The sequence below is a fragment of the Vombatus ursinus genome, unplaced genomic scaffold, assembly GCF_900497805.2.
Source record: "Vombatus ursinus unplaced genomic scaffold, bare-nosed wombat genome assembly UNPS02014821.1, whole genome shotgun sequence".
In the NCBI taxonomy this organism is placed as follows: Eukaryota; Metazoa; Chordata; class Mammalia; order Diprotodontia; family Vombatidae; genus Vombatus; species Vombatus ursinus.
The window spans coordinates 40,442,889-40,462,270 of NW_020954599.1; the positions used below are offsets into that span (position 1 = coordinate 40,442,889).

At 36.2% G+C, this 19,382-nt stretch overlaps 1 long non-coding RNA gene across 1 annotated transcript in view; it reads left to right on the top strand.

Annotated features, from left to right (window-relative positions):
- Nucleotides 1–2,705: 2,705 nt before the first annotated feature.
- LOC114024523 overlaps nt 2,706–19,382 on the top strand; it is a 92,247-nt gene continuing 75,570 nt past the window's right edge. The window contains exons 1-2 of the long non-coding RNA XR_003566910.1: nt 2,706–3,078; nt 12,147–12,337. This is a non-coding gene — a long non-coding RNA (uncharacterized LOC114024523). The remainder of the gene's footprint in view (nt 3,079–12,146; nt 12,338–19,382) is intronic.

Consider the following 19,382-nt stretch of genomic DNA (forward strand, 5'->3'; position numbering starts at 1 on the left):
AAGAAGCTCTGTCTTTTTTTTTCTTATCAATCATCATTGTTCTATTATCAGTCCTATCTCTTCTTTCATCTTATTCTTCTTCCCAATACTCTTTGTTAGGCCCTGAGGATAGAAAAAAATTAAAGATATTACACAGTCAAGAAGCTTACATTCATGGTTATCATTTAAAGTAAGCAAAATCAAGAGTTCAAAAGTCTCTCAGCCAATCAGGAGTCACACCTTCTGCCAGTGATCACAAGAGGTTTCCATTGTACCAGGAGGAATGGCATATATACAAATAAGTATAAATAGGGTAAAATGTAATGGGGGCAAAGACAACATCAAAGCAAAACACTCTGGGAAAATTTGAAGTAGTAGAGAACACTTCCAGAGTTGGTAAAATCAAACCTGAGCCTTGAAGGATATGGTTTGAGAGGTAAAAATGAGGAAAAAATACCTTCCAATCTTAGGGGGTGGGGAAGTTTCAGGAATACATAGAATCATGAAGCAGTTTTTTTTTTCTTCTAGCAAACAGCCAGGAATCCAATACATTGAAATAATGATGGAGCCAAATTGTTGGGGACCTTAAATGTCAGATTAATGATATCATGTAAATTTAAATGAATAATTAATTACAGCAAATATATCTTATACCATCTAACAAAAATTTTTAGAGCTGAATGGATCTTTCTATGGCTTTATTAACAATAGCAGTTCCCTGTTGCCCAAAATGGTGCTCCCAGATATGAAAGTGGTCACTAATTGATCAAATGTGCAAATCTAGATTTTCTCTAAGTGATGCTGAAAATCATATTAACTTTCTATGCCTATAACAAAGGCCCAAAGCCTAGCAGAAATCAGTTGTGATTGAAAAGACATCATATGGTTCTTAAAGATGCTTAGTATGCTCTCACTCTCCTTCCTTTGTATTTTATTTTCATATTTGAGGGAGAATTATGCATGTGTTTGCCACAGCCAGATGTTTAGATTTCTCAGCCAAGTGAGATACGGAATTATTGAAAGAAATAGGAATGGCTAAAGAAGGAGGTTTACCTTTTGTAATTGTGATGTGTGGGTGTATAAATTCTGTGAACCAAATTGAATCTCAGTGAGCTTAATGAATATGAAAAAATTCTTTACAAGAATGCTTTAAATGTAATGTAATTTTTTAGCCTATTATTTCTGGTTGAAATGCTTCATTAGCCACATGTTTGGTGTTCTCTTTTGGATAGGGACCCGACTTGTCATTTCATTTTCATAAAGAACCTCCAGGTGATGAAATTCCCTCTTCTAATGTAGGTTAGAACCTTCTCTGCAACTTAGTCTTAGACTAGAGTTGCCTAGAATACTGAAAGGTTAAATGATTTGCCCAGACCAAAACAGCCAGTAAACATTAGAGAAGGCACTTGAACACAATTCTTCCTGGCTTCGGGGCCAGCTCTCTATATACTACACCAAACCTACTCTTTCCATTTTTGGAAACAATTGCTAAAGCAAACTTTTACAATGTTTTTTAGAATATTTTTTAATCTTCTTGTCAAACAGCACAAACTGGTCATAAGGTATAGCTACATAAAATGGGCAACTTTGATCTGCAGCTAATTTATTTTAACTTCTTAACCTCCAAGGAGGCAGGGGAATTACCTTTATATCTCCCTCCAACACAGTGCTTTGAACATGGAAGGTGTTTAAAAGTTGGTTGTTGGAATAAACACAAGAACTTTGATATCAAATCCTACTCTTAGTATAATTTGGCTGATGAATGCTTAATAATTGGTAGATTGTCTTTAGAACTTTTATCAATGAGGATAAAAATATCTGTAGCCTCGAATATTGTAGAACTACTAAAGAATATGTCGATCAACTCTAAACATTTTAATAGCTTACTTCTTTCTCTGTTTTAGGCGGGCTTTCCATGGGAAATTGTAAGATAAAAACATGAGTCAAAAAATGCTACTAGAGAGTGCTGAAATTTTTTTTACATCATTTTTAATGCCATTTTGTCTTTTCTTCCCTATTATATTTCCTCCATAATACTTCATGGTAAATCTCCTTCAAATGAATCATTCAATTAAAATTATTTATGAAGCCCCTATTATGTGCTAGCACTGTGCTAAGTACTGGGGATACAAAGACTAAAGTGAAACAGTTCCTACCCCAAAGACCTCGTATTCTAATGGGAGAGACAATATGACCTAAGAGACTAGTGTACCTTTATCAGAGAGCAGGGAAGGGTAGTGGTGGCTCTGGAAACCTCTGAAGTTTCTCCTCCTCCTCCTCCTCCTTCTTCTTCTCTCTCATTCTCTCACTCTCTTCCTCTCTTTCTGTCTCTCTCACTATCCCTTTCTCTATCTACCATCTATCTCTATCTCTTTCATTGTGTATCTACATATACACATATACATGTATTCGTATGTCTGTATACATATTTGTATACATATACACATGAATTATAGATCCATATGTGTATATGTCACTTTATAGGAGAAGGGTCTGGGATAGGAATCTCTCAGGGTACTTTCCTCTCGAAATTGAGATTGTATAATGTGAGCACAGACAGGGAACATGATAGCAACCATGGGAAAAAGAGAAAGCATGCAAAAAGGAAGAGTAGGCAGGTATAAACTTGGAAGAAAAAAGTAGTGGAATGAGCAATCCCATGAGAAGAGAAGGGGGAGGAGGTGGAATGGACTTAGATAAAAAGCAGAATAATCATTGGGAGTAGCAATTAAAGAGCCCACAAGGCTCTCTGATGGAATAGGAGGAGGCCAATCACATGGGGAGAAAGAGCTCAAGAGCAGAGAAAACCAGAGCAAAGCAGCACAAGACTAGTGGTCACTAAGAGATGGAAGAATCTGGCCATGGAGCTAAAGAGTCACAAGAAACATGAGGAGTCTGCATAGCGTAATCCAGCATGGAGTGATGATTCTACAGCTACAGAGAAGTGGGGCAGGAAGCATCTGCCTTGCTGAAGGTGCCTGGAGGAAAAGAAACTCAAGAGATGGATGTCATGATTCTAAACTGTGTCCTTCCAATTTTGTTGTGGCAAGAGGGGATTTTATTATCCTGTGGTGTGAAAGATGGAATCCATTTTTATGGGTATGGATAATGATTACTATTCATTTAATTCCCTGTCATTTATCTTCCTGTTCTATTTTACTTAAATATATTTTTACTCTTGAAATCACAAGTTTTGATTAGTTTGACATAGAGCTGGGCATGGATAGAGGCTTAGATCATAGTTCAGATGACTCAAAACGGTACACTGAACCTGGGGAGGAGACTTTTAGAATCCCTGTCTTCCTTCAAAACCCAGCTCAACTACTACTTTCTGTTGTCCTCCTCAGCTGCTAATATCTTCCCCCCCCGCCCCAAGCCTATGGTCCATTTATGGGTTTGTTTCCTCTATGAACCTATTTATGTGCATGTTGTCTCCCTCGCTGGAATATAAACTCCTCAAAGGATGGGACTATTTTTTTCTTCATATAATCAATGATTAGCACAGTGCCTGGCATATAGTTAGTGTTTAATACATGCTTGTTGATTCATTGATTAGTGAGGTGTTGAAGAATCATGTGGGGACCTTGAGAGGGATCAGGTCTATATTATTACAATTTGGGCTATTTAGTATTTTTACTGCATTTTTTTCAAAAACAAAGATAAAATATACTAGCATTTAATACAGTTGTGTTTTTTATTTTGTACACTTTTCGAGGAACATAGGAAGGGCTTAATTAATGATTATATTAATGACACTCGGAGAGGGAGTGGTATGAATAATTGACACTTATGGCTAATGACTCCTCCGTATATCAAAGGATCTGTGATTTTATTCATGTAGATTCTCTTTCCATCAACAAAAATCATAACCTAACCATACCTTGGTTGAAAGTTTCATGAGTTGCAATGGCCTATGATGAACTTTCCATACTTAGGGTGGTTTTCAAGAAACAATTCCCCACCAGAACCATACGTGCAGCCCTTGCAGTTTGGTAGGATCTATTAGAGGGTACATACCTTTGAGAATATACATTATGATAAAGTATTATTTTAGGTCTAGTAACTAATTATACTTTAAAAATACATATTAGGGGGGCAGCTAGGTGGCACAGTGGATAGAGCACTGGCCCTGGATTCAGGAGGATCTGAGTTCAAATCCAGCCTCAGACACATAACACTTACTAGCTGTGAGACCCTGGGCAAGTTACTTAACCCCATTGCCTAGCCAAAAGAAAAAAAATACATATTAGCTATTAGTTCCACCACTAATTCTAGCAATTAATAAAAATCGTCAATTGGAATTTTACTTCTTCTCCCTCTTTTCACATATATTCCTGTACCCATCAGGGCAAGTACTAAGTAGCAGATATTTGGCATCAACAAAGCCCAAAAGGAATTAAGGAGAAGCATTATTTTGGATAATCCAAAACAAGTTAACTAGTCCTTAAGTAATTGATAGTTGGCTGAATTTACAGCCTTGATCAGCATGGAGACATCCATTTAATGTATAGAAAATACAAACCAAGGGAAATGAAAAGTGAGCTTTCATGGCTAAAGTACCATGTAAGAAGAACCAGAAAAAGAAAACTAATGAGAAAAATTATATACTAATATAAGTTTGAATCATAGTAGCATTTTTAGGTTCTTACAACTCCAGACCTATAAGTTATATAAGGGCTAAAGTTCAGTAAAAATATAAATTTCTAAATCTGCTGCAAATAGTACACACTAAATCCAGTGACATACCAGTCCTCTTGTTCATTTTCATCACACCTTCACCAGACCAAAGAATATTGCCAGAATGCTATAAACCATTGTTTATCCATTATTGTATATTAAATAGTGCAAGTGCCAGCCCTGGAATCGGGAAAACATCTTCTGAGTTCCAATCTGGCCTCAGACCCTTACTAGCTATGTGACACTTAATAGTGCTTGCCTCAGTTTCCTCATCTATGATATGAGTTGGAGAAGGAAATGGCAAAACCTCTCGAGTATCTTTGCCAAGAAAACCCCAAATGGGGTCACAAAGATTTGAATATGACTGAAACAACTGAACAACAGAAATAGAGCTAGTTATTAGATACATAAAAGTCACTTTATACTTGTGAGTTGGCTGACAGGTCTGGAAGTCTCCCAATTCCCTTTAACCTGCACAGTTTGTAATTTAACAGAGAACTGAAAAGCTAAAATCTCCAGTGAGCACAAATTGGGTGTCATATAGCATTGTAACTTGTAGGAGAATATAGTGACAGAATCAGCAGCTAGGCAAGAGTTCATCTCTGGCCTCAGGTACTTACTATCTGTATGACCCTGGTCAAGTCACTTAACCCTGTTTGCCTCAGTTTTCTCACCTGTAAAATGAGCTGGAGAAGGAAATGACAAACCACTCCAGTACCTTTACCAAGAAAACCCCAAATGGGGTCACGAACAGTCAGATGTGACTAAAAGGACTGAACAACAACAAAGGTAGCAGGATTGTCCTTGAATCTTACACACCAAAACATCTTTTTGGATCTAGTTTCTCAATGGTCTCTAAATCTCATGAAATAGAATTTATCAACATATTTGTAAATGTTGCAGTAGAAAAATACAATTTCTGTCAAGAAATCATTAGTAAGTATGAATGGTTCTCATCACAATGACTTTTTTTCTTTCCTCAAATGCATTTTTAACTCTAACAATATGACACTATGTACCACAATGAAATCACAATGAACTAAAAACCTGCGTGGTAATGGCTATGTCTGTGTTCATGTCTATGCCTCTTTTAGTCTGCATCTCTTTTTTATGTTGATATTTATACTCATAGGTAGTGTCTCTTAGATTGTGCTATATGTAACCATGGAATGCAGTAAACAGTCCAAAAAGTTTCATAAAGAAGAAAGCTTTAATCCTGGGTAGGCATGTACAAGGAGCTCATCTGTTTTTTTCTGTTTGTGACTCTCATTCCTAATGCATTTGGTCAAGGTGGACAGTTATTGGAAATTCATTAAAAGTGATTACATGAACAAAATCTTGGCTTCTTTATGGTATAGAATTAATCATTGAATGTTCTCCAAAATATATCAAAACTTATGGCTCAGGCTATGTGATCTGAACTCACATGGACAAGCTTTCAAAACTACACAATAATAACTCTCTGAAATTGACTCGTGTCTCTGAGGACCCTTCTCCACCTGATGGTACTTACTCTCATAAATATTCAATGTACAACTGTATGACTAGAACAAAAAGAACCAGAAAAAAAGCCAATAGAAATGACTTTTTATCCTTTCTACTAGAATGTTACTCCCCCCATGGGTCTTGGCATTGCTAGTTCACAGTTCATCTATCCCTTAGAAACAGTGGACATTTCCTCTTTGCTTTCTCTGTACTATCTGACCATTCTTTTTTTAATCATTATGTTTTTCTTCCCTTGAATTAGTGACAACTGACTTTACTGGTTTTCTCCTACTTTTCCTTTTATAGAATACCCCTTGCTTTGTTATCTTCAAAGCATTCCTTATATTCTTTCCAACAGCTAAAATTCTTACCCTCCTACCTCTGACTATTACTGCATTAGAGCTTGGGTGGGAATTATGAATCAAAGGCAATGAGCAAGCTAACATGATGTCAGGGAAAAGAAATTGAGAAAGCCCTAGAAAGTCAGGAAAGTGTTTTACATGTAAAGTGTTGTTAGGAAGTCCCAAGTGACTAAACACTGATGCAGTGATTTGACATGGCAAATACGCGATTTGCCACAGTGGTTACCCTAGTATGTTAGCTACAATAAATACAGATAACTAAGGGTCTCGCTCCAGTGAGTATAGAGAGCAAGCAGGATTGTGCATGGTCATAGAGAGAGGTTGTTCTATTTGCCTAACTGCCAGTGCCAAGTACTCATTATAAATACACAAAATAAAGGTAGATGTTTCTATTAGAGAAGATGAAAGCTTTGGAGGACGCCTCCAGTTGAACAGAGAAGATAAAGTGTTCTTTGAAAGAATGAAAGAAAGGCTTCAAATGGAAAATGAAGAGATTGAGAGGACCCTTACCCGTATCCCAAGCCTGGAAGCCTGGGAAAGAAACTGGAGATTTTAGAGGGCACAAGTGGTGTTTTCGGTGGAGAATAATGATGACGATGATGATGATAAAATATTTATATAGCAATTACTATATTCCAGGCACTGTGATAAGCACCTTACAATTATTATCTCATTTGATTTTCATAACAACCCTAAGAGGGAGGTTCTATTATTATCCCCATTTTACAGTTGAAGAAACCAAGGCAAACAGAAATTATATAACCCTCTCGGGGTCACACAGCTAATACTTGTCTAAGGTCATATTTGAACTCAGATCTTCCTGACTGCAGGCCCAGTGCTGTATTTACTGTGCCACCTAGTTGCCTCCAAAGGTGGACCTAGGAAGTAAACAATTGCTTAAGAAAATTATGCATGAGGGGCAGCTAGGTGGTTCAGTGAACAGAGCACCGGCCCTGAAATCTGGAGGACCTGAGTTCAAATCTGGCCTCAGACACATAACACCCACTAGCTGTGTGACTCTGGGCAAGTCACTTAACCCCAATTGCCTCACCAAAAAAAAAAATCATGTGTGAGAATTGAATTTGGAATTCTAAACCATGATTTAAGATCTAGGAATGAAAGACTTTTGGAAGGGGATACATATAGAATACATCAAATATCTGGTGATTAAAAATAGATGTTCCTGAAGACCCCTGAATCTGATATGGAAGTTTTTGGATTAAAAATGGAAAGGAAAAAAATAGAAAATGGAAAGAGAAGGAAAACTATCCTCATACCCTCATATATCTGCCAAGTCAGAGACTACAGATATACAGAACCATTGATGGTTATATACAAATATACATCAATGACATGAAATCATTAATGATTACCTTTTGGGAATTTCATCCTTGAGAACTTTTCCTTCCTCTTGAACTGACTTCCCTTAAGAATTTTAGGCCATTGGATTGTACCCATTTTTTTTCTCTAAGCTGTACGAAATCTGTTCTCTAATGTTTACATAAACCAAATAGGCCCTGTGCTCTTCTTATCTCTCATGAATTCTAAGATGCCACACTCTCTTCATAGTTTCATTCATTTCAGTTTCACCAGCCAGAACATTTTCATCCATCAAAATCAGATCAATAATGTCAGTTCTCTTTTCTTCCGAGAGCTTGAATTACCAGTAGTTGGTCAATTTGTACAATGTTATTTTTTATGACAACAGTATTTTAAAATTTCCCTTGAAACTGAGACCCAGAGAGGGGTTCATACTAGAGCTAACGTCACTAATTCACCATATTACCTTTGAAAATTCTATTTATCTCACTGTACTTGGTGTCCACATCTATGGAGGTATAGGGTTAGACTAGATGATCTTTGAGCTCTCTTCCAAAGCGTCTCCATACTCCTTCTCCCAAGATTACCTAATTTCATTCTATATATGATTGCTTTGTATGTTCTTGTATATGCACATGTTGTTTTCCTCAGTGAATAGAACTCCTTGAAGGCATGACAGTTTCATTTTCATCTTTTTATGCCTAGTGCCTTGTATAGGGTCCAACAAATAGGAGGTGCTTAATAAATTCTTGTTTGTGGGAAAAATACATAAAAAAATTTCTCACCAATACAAGAATAGTCTGGTAGCTAGAAGACTAAAAAAGCACCAAAGTTGAACATTTAGCTTTTTATTATTAGTGAAAGCTTAACTCCCATAGCTACCCTTATCATTGTTTTATAAAATAAAAAAATATATCATTTACAAGGAGAATGGTTAGAACCTAGGAAAACTTATATGAACTCATGCAAAATGAAGAGAGTAGAACCAGGAGAACACTGTACATGGTAACAACACTATTGCAGCAATGATCAACTGTGGAAACTTAGTCATTCTATGCTATACAATGGTCCAAGATATTTCCAAAGGATTCATGATGAAAAATGTTATCTACCTCCAAAGAGAGAACTGATGAACTCTGAATGCAGATTGAAGCATACTTTTTCACTCTATTTTTCTCTCTTTTTTTCAATATGATTTATATGGAGATATGTTTTGCAGGACTTCATATGTATAATTAATATTGCCTGCCTTCTCAATGGGTGATGGACGAGGTGGAGGAAAGGAGTTTAGAACTAAAAAAATAATTAATATTAAAAATAAATAAATAATAAAAATCATTTAAAGAAATAAATGTTCCAATATTCTAAGACTCCAATGAGTCTGTGATCTCAATGATATGCTCTTTCCATCAATGCAGACTGCATCCCATGTGTTAACCAAGCCTATGCCTGTAAAATACAGTTTTTGGCAGGTTCTACCAAGATGGAAGGAGGCAACTAGGTGGCTCAGTGGATAGAATGGTGGAACTGGAGTCAGGAAGGCGTGAGTTCAAATCTGACCTCAGACACTTACTAGTTTTATGAATCTGAGACAATTTACTTAACCTCTATTTGCCTTAATCTACCAGAGAAGGAAATGGAAAACCACTCCAGTATTTTTGTCAAGAAAACCTCATGGATAGTACTGGTGTGCTGTGGACTGTTGGATCACAAAGAGTTGGATATGACTGAAGAGTGAACAACAACAACGAAAACCGTGATGGAAAGGCTTTAAAAATGGTCCAGGAAATGTTTCTTTTCTGTGGATCAGTTCAGAGACTATCAGAAAAGACTCATTATCGGTAGGCTGGTCACTTAGTGATGGATTCTGTGGCCATGGCAAACTATGAGATAAAAGAATAAATATGTGAATAGAATATCATAGAATAAGGTTATTACTAATGTACATTGTTTATGTGAGGTCTATATTCCTATTGATTCATCTTGTTACCTGACATAGCAGGACAGTGCTATGTGTCTGATATCCTTTCCCTGGTTTTCATGTTTTATGGTGCCCAGAGACATGAAAACCTATGTAGTATCCCCACCCTCTGTTGCGTCCTTCTCATCATGCCCAGAGTGCCAGGGTTTGGGGTAAAGACAGAAAGAGAGGAAGAGAGGTATGGCAGCAGACATGTCAAGCTCAGAATGAAGTGGAAGTGGGAAATAATAATAATAGCTATACTGGGGCAGCTAGATGGTGCAGTGGACAGAGCACCGGCCATGGATTCGGGAGGACCTGAGTTCAAATCCAGCTTCAGAAACATAATACTTACTAGCTGTGTGACCCTGGGCAAGTCACTTAACCCCATTGTGTAATCAAAAAAAAATAATAATAGCTATACTTTAAAATGACACTTTAAAGACATGTTCTCTTTCCTTATAGAAATGACCTAACAGTCAGTAAGTGTCTGAGGCAGGATTTGAACGCAATTCTTTCTGATTCCAGGTCCAGCACTCTATCCCATTGTACTGGTTGGCTACCTTACCCTACATGCTGGTGGTTGATCGCATTCATCCTTCTCTGTGATAGTTAAATGTGGCCAGATGAGATCAGAGGTTCTCGCTTTCACCACACAGACAAAGAGAGGGGACAACCAACTTACTTGAGTGCCAGTCCCCACCAGATCCTACATTCCATTTCCTGTGACATGAATGAACTGTCACCTTGGTGTTAGTGTTTCTGTGTTTCTACCTGATGACTAGTCCCATTGGAAATGTAAACTGAGCTTCATGTGGTAACTCAATTGTTAGTTCTAATCTGTCTGCTAAAAGGAGATCTTAAATTGTATTTGTGTTAAAACTCTTAGGTGCAGATGAATACTATGTCTAAAGGACTTCTGAGTTGTTGAGTAGTTTTATTGATTGATTCTATGCTAAGTAACAAGACTGTTTATAGGTGGATGGGTTTGCTTTTGTAGGAAACTAGTGTCTTGGCAAGATCACGTGACCAGTTCAGGAAAATAAATCACATCCAAAAGGAGGCAGAGTAGGCTATTAAGAAACGATTTGGAGCTATGATTTTTTTTTTTTTTTGAGACTAGATCTTCTTATCTCAGGTAGGCTGAAAGTACAATGATCACTCATGGGCTCAATCCCACGACTGAGTAGATTCCCACATACTGGGGATATTCACTAATCCACATACCTCTGGACTACGAGTGCACTAAGAGGTAATAAAAGTTGAGGGACAGAACATTTCAGAGTCCCTGCTATCCATAGAATACCTAGCATTAGCTGAGTACTCACAACTTCTGCCTCAGTGGGACATGCAGAAACTTTCAGGGTGACGACCAAATAAATTTTCAAATATTTGTGTGGAAATGGGAATTCTTGGCTTTCTGCAAGCATATAATACTTAAAGAGTACTTTAAACATTGACTAATACAACCACAAGGTCTAAAGTTTCCCTTGGGGTAGAATCAAAGGGCCCTAAGTTATGCCTTGTCATTTCTCTACTTTCTCCTAGTAATGAAGTGCAATTAGTCTTTCATCATCTGATTTCTTTGTAATAAAATAATTTATGCAAACTCAGTTCCATATCAGAAGCCAGTCTCGGTGTCAAATAGCTGTTGAGGTGTTAGCAAAGCTTGATTAGTTACAGTCAATTGAAGTCTTTTTATTGACTCACTGTTGGGAAAGGCACTTTGCATCATCCATCAGAGTTAAAATTAAGAATCAGATCATTATCTCTCTGGACACAGTTCACTTCTGGCTTTCATTTTTGCTTCCGACTCTCGAAACTGTGAAAGAAAAGAACTGAAACAGTAGAATAAGCAGAGATATTAAATATGGTAGAAAAGGCTGTCAAACCTTTAGATGGGTGGAGATTACTGCAGGCAATTTGATCATAGCAGGGAAGCACAAATAAGGCCTTTCAAGGCAGCACTTTGGATCAATATGCTATTTTAAATGCTTTTAAAGCCTTAAAGTCTTCCAAAGCTTTACGTTGCTGTGAATCATAAAAAAGATGTGTGTGACTATTACCTAATAACATGTTTGCAGATTTAGGTGAGTGTTATCTGAAGATGGATGACACTTCGGAATGTCCTAGGCAGCCTACATCCTCATCTGTTTTTCAAAAGTCACTCTTACAATCAGTTGACAGACCTTTTTTTTTTGTTTGTTTAATGGTTTGCATTAAAAAGAAAATCTGAGGAAAAGGTTAGATTCTGGAAAGACTACAGAGATGTATTTTTTTTTCCATTTCTAAAATCAGAGAGTGATCACCGATTTCTCATCACAAATTCATTTGACTGAAGTACTTGTTTTCTTTTTAACCAGGACAAGGAAGAACAATGGAAATAGTTACGTTATAATTTGGATTTAATGTTCTACCAGTTATGATATGCCTTTTTTGAAATTCAGAAGACTTAAAACATTATCAAGCTAACTTCTATCAGCTAGTGACTTCTATCAACTGAATGTTGGAGGGCAGGAGGCTTGTGCTACACCAGGAGGATCAATATTATTTGGTAAGTGAAACAGAAGGACTCATCATTATGTATGTTTGAATGCCAGAAACTGATTTAAAAACATTGCCCACAGTTATTTACTTTAAGAAAATTACATTTGCACCTGCAGCCTTATGATACTTGGCATGGCTCAGATTGTTGGCACACTTGCAACCACATCCATGATGCAAAGCGTAATCACAGAAAAGCATCACATGTGTGCCAATTTCTGTGTTGTGATGTTTTCTAAAGCAGGGTGTAAAGGTGGAACAAATATATATACACACAAAATGAATCTTGTGCCTTCTTTTCTATATTCATCTTTTATTCTATGATTGGGGTCACAAGTGTGGAAAGAGCACACAAGCTGTGACATGGCAAAGAAAAGAGAATAAACATCTGCAAAATTATCAAAGTACTCTCCTGGCCTCTGGACAATTACATTAGATGCCCTAGATTCAGATCTCAGAGGGAACTTAAAGAGCATTCAGCTTCACCCCCTCCCGTTGTTTTATGGATGAAGAAATTGAGGGTTAAGGAGGTTTCAACTTGCCCAAGCTCATCCAACCAGTAAGCAGCAGATTTGGAATTTGAACCTGGATCCTTTAGACTAGGACTTGCTCATTCCAGAGTATTCCAGCATTCTTGGGCACCCCCAGTTCTGGCTCTATGCATGTGTATGCTGATGTTTGAACATGGCTCTTTCTTCACAAATTATTTCTATGATAAAACGTGGTCTTGATAGCTAAACTATGATAGCTAAATTAGTATAAAAATATGGTCTTGATAACAAAACCAGGGAGAGTCAAAACAGAGAAAGAAAACCATGTACCAATATTCCTAATGAACATTGGTGTAGACAATTTAACAGCAAGAGGCTATAGAAACATATAAAGACTATAATCCGGTTGGATATATCCTGGTGCTCTTTTAATATTAGGAAAACTGTGGCCAAACAAAACTGGCCATATAAACAACAAGAATGACAAAAATAATATGATTATATCAGTAGAAGCAGAAAAAGAAATAAAATACAACACTCATTTCTATAGAAAACATAGAAATAAATGGGCCTTTCCTCACCATGGCAAATAATATGTATCTAAAACCAAGGGCCAGCATTATATGCAAAGGGAATAAATTAGAAGTATTTCCAATAAGGTCAAAACAGGAATGGCCATTTCCACCATTATTACTTAATGCAGCTCTAGAAATACTAGCATTAGCAATAAGACAACAAAAAGAAATTGAGGGAAGCATAGGCAAAGAAAAAGCAAAACTATTGCATTTTGAACACGATATAGTGCTGTACTTAGAGAACCTTAGGCAATCAACCAAAGTGGATTGACATTATTAGCTTCAACAAAGTTGCATAATATAAAATAAATTCATTTAAATCATCAATATTTTTATATTACTAATAAAATCTATCTGGAAGAGTTAGAAAGAGAAATTCAACTTAAAATAATTACTGAATATATAAAATAATTGGGAGTTTACTTACCAAGATACACACAAAATACAATTCTAAAACACTGTTTATGGAAATAAAGGCAGACCTAAATAATTAGAGAAATATTAATTGTTCATGGGTAAGATGCACTAATATTATAAAAATGACAATACTACCTAAATGAATTTACTTATTCATTGATACATCAATCAAACCTGAAGGATTACTTTATAGAACTATAAAAATAATATAAAAATTTGTTTAAAGGAACAAAAGTTAAATAATCTCAAAAGAAATAATGAATATATGCATATACATATGTATATTATATATGTGTGTGTATGTATGTGTGCATGTGTGTATATATTTATGTACACACACACACACACACACACACACATATATGAAGGAAAGGAGTCTGGTGGTATCAGGTCTCAAACTATACTATGAAACACTAACAAAAGAATTTGGTACTGGTTAAAAAATAAACAAACTCTGCAGCAAAACAGATTAGGTACATACCATATAGAAGCAGATGAATCTAGTAGCCTAGGGTTTGATAAACTAAGAAAACTCAGCTACTAGGATAAGAACTCATTTAATAAAAACTACTGGGAAAATTGGACAGCTGTCTGGTGGAAACTAGGTTTATGCTAAAACCTATCATCATATGTCAGGGTAAGCTCCAAATGGATTCATGATCTACATATATAAAGGTCTTATTATAAATTAAGAACAAAGAAGAAATTACCTTTCAGATTTATGGATGGGGTAGAATGTATAACAAATGGTGGAGGGGCTGTGGAAAAGCAGGTGCATTGATGAACTGTTGATAGAGCTATCAATTATCAATACTCATTCTGGAAAACAATTTGGAACTATGTCCAAAAAAATTGCTAAAACTGTACATGCCTTTTGAATCAGTGATACTATTGCTACCAGGTCTATTCCCCCAAAATAAAGAAGAAAATTATCCATATGCACAAAAATATTTATTTCACTCATGCAGCCATACAGTGAAAGTAATGGGTTCTCTATACCACATAGATCCCCTCTTCACAGTTCAATATCTCATAAATTACCCCAGTGCCTCTTCACAGTTGGGTCCTCAGGATCTAGGGGCTCTCCTCTTATCTTTTTAAGGGGCTGGATTATGTGGCTCTATCCTCTCTTAGAATCAAATGAGCAAGAGACTCTACCATTCCTTCTTGCTGCATACTCTGGCTGACTTTACTAGCTAGGACTTAAGGTATGAAGGCTTAGCGGTTGTTCAACTCTTTTCTTTCCTCTCACCCCTAGCCCACGCTCTAATAGAGAATTTATTGAGTGTGAGTGGAAGACACTATGCTAAGCCCTTTGGAATATGGATATAAAAAAATAACATGGTTCCTACTCTTAAAAACTTTACATTTTAAGAGAGGAAAGCAACATATAAAGGGGAGCTGGAAAAGGGGAAGGGGAGGAAGGAAGATATTCATCCTGCAAGGTATTTTTGTCAAGGAAAAAATGAAATAATAGTTTTAAAGTGCTTTGCAAACCTTAAAATGCCATATACATGTTAGCTATGATGATGAAGATGATGATGATGATGGTGGTGGTGATGATAATAACGACAGTGATATCTGACTAGTCAGGATTTGTAAGAGTCAGAAATAACTGATCCAATTGCTACACTTGTGTCTATGAAGTATTAAAAAGCAAAACTGAACCAGAACTACAGGATGGCCTCCATTGTGTTGGATGGGTCCTCTATCAAGTATTTATGGAAATGTGGATAAAAAGACACATGATATAGCAAGTATGGATATGTTGTGATTTATATAAGAAAACAGCCACATCAGTGGAATCACAGATGCACAAAAGTGTAAAATCACATGTATACAAAATTAAATTAAGCTCTGTTGTGTAGTTTTGTATTTCCTTTACCCAGAATTGGGGGGCAGTCAGAGAAAATGCAAGAAGATGAGAGATGGAGTGTCTTGTCTGTGGAATATCCAGAAGATCAGTATTGCTGGATCAAAAAAATGTGCTGGGGACTAAGTTGTAAGAAGACTAGAAAGGTAGGAGGGAGCCCTGTGGAAGATAGACAGCACCAAACCACTCACTGTCAGAGAAGTTTTGGCTCCTCTTTTTATCTGAGGAGGCTGGCTACATTAGCAACAGTACCCATAAATCTATTGGAATGCACTAGTTCACATAAGCATTTTATAACAAAAACATCATGTAATGGGAGAGAGCATCATCTTTTAATATATTATTTTAATATATGCATTTTAATTTTTTAGTATTATCTTTCATCTGGTACAAGTTCTTGAAGGAGTCTCTTCTATTACCATCTGCCTTGTGTGATTTTTCTCCTTGGCCATAAGCCATCTTGCTGGCCTCCCTCCCTTGCCTCCTCACCAACATTTCTTTCAAATGTTTCTAGGACATTTCCCCTCACTTTCTAGTGAATGTTTTTCTTTGCTTCTGTTCCTTGAGGCTTTTAGAGTGTAGAAAGAAAGGACTTTTTTTTTTAGTCAAGTAGTTGAAAATATATTTGTATTTACTTGATGAAAGCAGGAATCTTTTCACATCTTTCTTTCTGAACCCCACGAAAATTAAAGTTGTTGGCAATGTTCCCAGGGATAGCTTCTTTGTGGAAAATCTGTGATTTTTTTCCTATTTATATTATGGTTATCAAATTTGGCTCTAAGCAGCATTAACACATCTTTTTTGAAGCATTTCATTTTAAATTTTCCTTTTTTGCTCTGAGTTTTCTGCTGTGCCTACCCAACAAAGGTCCCAGCAGCAAACATCCTTTGTTCAGGCTCTCAGGCCACATCCAGTTCCAAATTCGGAATTATCCCACCCCACCATGACTCAAGCAAAATTATTAAATAAAATGTCCTTGTTTTCCAGATACTTGTTTCCATTTAAAATTATATTTCATATCTTACTTGGATGAGTGTTTTACCTGGGACAATCTTTTCAGATTTCATATCAATTTGCTTAAAAACCTTAATCCACCTGGAATTTGGGTCAACATCAAATACTTTTAACATTCTATCATATTGCTTTTAAAATATAGTTAGGTTTAATGGCACAGAAATGGATGGATACTTATATAAAGCATTTTTTAAGTACTTACTTTGTGCCATGGCCTGTATGTACCCTTAGAAGCCAGCTTATTCCACTATGTCTGTTCTTTTCATCTTCAGAAATTTGTATGTAACATGCTCCTAGGGTAGAACATAGAAAATCCACTCTCCCAAATTCTCTCATCAAGTTAGGATAACAAATGGTTCACTTAGACAACAAAAGAGATCACTGCCAAGGAAACTGCATTCACTTTAGTTGAAGGGTAAATCAAGTTTCATATATCTTCAATCAAATTCATCACCTCTCATTCCAAATCTTCCCTTATGGCTCATCTATTTCTGTCAAAATTACACTCACTCACTAATATTCAAATTGTTGGTGTTCTACCTTCTTTCTTAGCTTCTCCTACATTCGATCACTTTTTTTTTTTTGAGGAGGGCAATGTGGGTTAAATGACTTGCTCAGGGTCACACAGATAGTAAGTATCTGAGGTCAGATTTGAACTCAGGTCCTCCTGACTCCAGAGTCAGTGCTTTACCCACTTCATCACATAGCTGCCCCTTATTCACCCTTATCCCACTTTTCAAACTTGTTGATTCTGACTCCAAAGAAGCTCCAGCATCCACCCCCTTTTCTGTTATCTTTGTCTTTTAACTGTAGTATTGAAGTAGCCCTTGTCTTGATTTTTCTGACTCCATATTCTCTTTACTTCAAACCATCCGTCTCCTGCTTTTTTTTAATGCTCATGTTGTTTCTTAAGACAGTTCTCTATTGCCTGTAAAGCTTACTCTTTATTTAGGCATTCAAGGCATGCCATTATCTGTTCCTGCTCTACTCATCCAGCCTAATGATACTACTGACTAAATATTCCATGATTAAGAAAAAAACTATACTACTTTTTGCCCTTTTCCCTACACCCTTGAACCTTTGATCATTCCACTCTTAGTATATTTAACTGCCAAATCTTAATCTGTTGTGCTCCTCCTATCTATGAGGCCTTCAAAATAAATTTTTTTTTATTTTTCAATTATTTTTTAAATTTTTCAGTGTTTTTGAATTAATTTATTTTTAGTTATCAACATTCACTTCCATAAGATTTTGAATTCTAAATTTTCTCCCCCTCCCTCCCCTCTCCCCTCCCTAAGACAGCATACAATAGGCTCTATGTATACATTCATATTAAACATATTTTCACATTAGTCGTGTTGTAAAGAAGAATTAGAACCAATGGGATGACCCATAAAAAAGAAGAAACAAAACCAAATAGGAAAAAAAAGAGAGTAAATAGTATGCTTCCATCTACATTCAGACTGCAGGTTTCTTTCTCTGGATGTGGATAGCATTTTCCATCATGACTCTTTTAAAATTGTCCTAGATCCTTGCATTGCTGAGAAGAGCTAAGTCTATCAAAGTGGGAAATTATCTTCTTCAGACTTTTTGTTGAATTTTGTATTTCTGTTATGGAATAACATTTTTTTGTGGTTGTTTTGGTATTTACTATATTTCATTTCTAGTGTGCAAAACTACATGCGGGCGGATACCTTGTCATTTGAAACTTTGTATCTCCCCTTGTGTCTAATGGGCACCTCAATATTTGTTGAATTTAAAAGCAGTATGGATAATGGAATAGGGGAAAGAGTAAGGGAGGAAGTGGAAAGGGAAGGAGAAAGAGGCAAGAGGGAAAAAGACATGGAAAAGAAAGCAGTGCAAAGAAAGAAGGGAAAAGGTAGAGGGGGGAAGAAAGAAGGTAGAAGTGAGAACAAAGGAGGAGAGGGAAAGGGAAAGAAAAAAGGGAAAAAGAAAGAAGGAAGGAAGGAAGAAGTCAGAAGAAAGGGGAGAAGGAAAGGATTAAGGGGAATGAATAGAGAAATGAAGAAAGAAAAGGCAAGAGAGAAAAAGTTATATTAACAAACTTCTTTGTGATAAAAAACAATCAATATGGATTTTTAGGATTATAATTTCCTCTTTGAATTTAGTTTTCATTTTTATAATTTAATTTTAGCTGTTTGCCTCAGAAATGGATTTTTTATTAACTTCACTTTTTTTTCCCACATGGTATCACAGTCACTCACATTTTCCTTTCAGTTGTGCATTTTTAAATATTCACATCTCTACTTAAAGGATGCATTTTGACAAAACACTTCATCAAAAACTATGAACATTTAGAAATTGCAAAACAAGAAAATAGTGGAATCATAAAAAAGGAATGAAATATCCCAGCCCCCATTAGTAGGAGATGCTATATATAGTGCTGGAAATATCTCTTTACTTGAATGCTACCTCTGTACTGACAGAGGGTCAAGTTTCATGTGGAAATGTAATTAGACTTCTTTTATTTAGTCCTAGAAGGTAGGATTAGGTGGGGGAGGCAGATTTCTTTTTTTTAGTATTGTATTGTATTTTCATTTCTTTTGTTAAAAATTTCCCAGCTACATTTTTGTTTCATTAGTTTTTTTAAATTATTCTTAACATTCATTTAAAAAATTTTTGAATTCCAAATTCTCACCTTTCCTTCAGCCCCTCCCCACTCTC